General features: G+C 36.9%; 1 long non-coding RNA gene across 1 annotated transcript; it reads right to left on the bottom strand.

Annotated features, from left to right (window-relative positions):
* Nucleotides 1-802: 802 nt before the first annotated feature.
* LOC109590092 (uncharacterized) lies at nucleotides 803-1076 on the bottom strand. Its single transcript, XR_002189138.1, has 2 exons — nucleotides 1012-1076; nucleotides 803-943 (listed from the first exon to the last, which is right to left on the bottom strand). It is a non-coding gene; the product is annotated as an uncharacterized LOC109590092 (long non-coding RNA).
* Between the last annotated feature and the right edge of the window lie 370 nt (nucleotides 1077-1446).

Below are 1446 nucleotides of genomic sequence, written 5' to 3'. Positions count from 1 at the left end.
TAAGTGAGTTGATGTTATTATGGTAGCAGAGGTCATGTCCACAGTAGCCACCAAAAAAGAAGATTTCATTGTTTCTGGTAGTACAGAAGTATCCTATAGTTCCTAGAGGAGGTAAAGTTCCTCTGGTCACGTGAGAGGACCAATGACCAGTCCTAAACTCCAGTCTATCAATGGTGGACAACAATTTCCTCTTTTGTGGGGAATCATGAACAACAGGTAAGTCAGGCCTTTGCCCTCTCCACAGGAACACTGATTCTCCTACTACAGGAGCTGAGTGTCCTGATATCCCTCCCAGTTGATAAATACCTGTAAAATACAAACATGATGAGAAAGAGGAGGAAGAAAACAGAAACTCACCTTTAGACATTGTTTGTCAAGAATGTTAATTAACTAGCCACACCCACAATAACAATATTCATTACTCATAATCACCCACACCCATATCACCTTCTAAATTAAATCCAATCACTGCCAACATTATAACAATAAGTACAGTAATTATTAGTTGGTTGTGTGTCAAGGAATACATCAGGTTAAAACATGTCTTCTTTGCTTGCTGATGAGGTGATGGTCCTGCTATTGAATGCATTGGAATATATTCTTCTTAGTGAGTTAGTGGTGAGTCCAATTAATAATAATTGGTAGTTGGTACTCTCTTGGTGATTATGATAAAAGGTACTTGAGCTAGTACTTACAAGAAATGTACTCACAAACTAACCCTCAGGTATAATAGTAATACAAGATATTACAATCAAAAGAATTCAAGTTTTATTATTATTATTATTATTAATGTTAATGCATTATAGCAAACATGACAAACAATATCTTAACTGGAATTATTAGAGATTTTATATTACATGAGAGTTTTGTAGTCAGTACTTGCAACAAAGAGACTAAACTCAAGTGTAGATTGCATTATTCATTACAAGTCAAATATCACCTACTGGAGACAACAATAAATAAAGTAATGCGAATTACTTTTTATACTATAGTAAACTCATCAAACTATACCTCATAGTATAACTTCATACACTGTAGCCTTCTTGTCTCCAGATCCAGTAACAATAAAATGATCATCCTAACCTGGTCCAGTTCATTGGTGCAACTGAAGTGGGTAATCCTCTTGTCTTGACCGAGCTGATGAGCACTAGATCTATAGTCTTTATAAAAAGCTTCAGGAGACTAAGTTAACCAATCAACAGATTCTGAGTATTGCTCAAGATGTAGCTTTAGGCCTCAACTACCTTCACCTGTTTAAGCCTCAGCCTATTATTCACAGAGATGTGAGCAGTCCTTACGTATCATTAAAGCCTTGCACTGGACCTGCTGGTTATGAAGCTAAAGTAGCAGATTATGGTACAGCTAAATTGCAACAAGGCACTGGTAGTACTGTTATGCCAGGCAATGCTGCATATGCTGCACCAGAAGCTCGTGATCCTGATCAAC

The sequence above is a fragment of the Amphimedon queenslandica genome, unplaced genomic scaffold (genome assembly GCF_000090795.2).
Source record: "Amphimedon queenslandica unplaced genomic scaffold, v1.1 AMPQUscaffold_10514, whole genome shotgun sequence".
Taxonomy (NCBI): domain Eukaryota; kingdom Metazoa; phylum Porifera; class Demospongiae; order Haplosclerida; family Niphatidae; genus Amphimedon; species Amphimedon queenslandica.
This window is presented reverse-complemented; position numbering and strand designations above follow the sequence as displayed.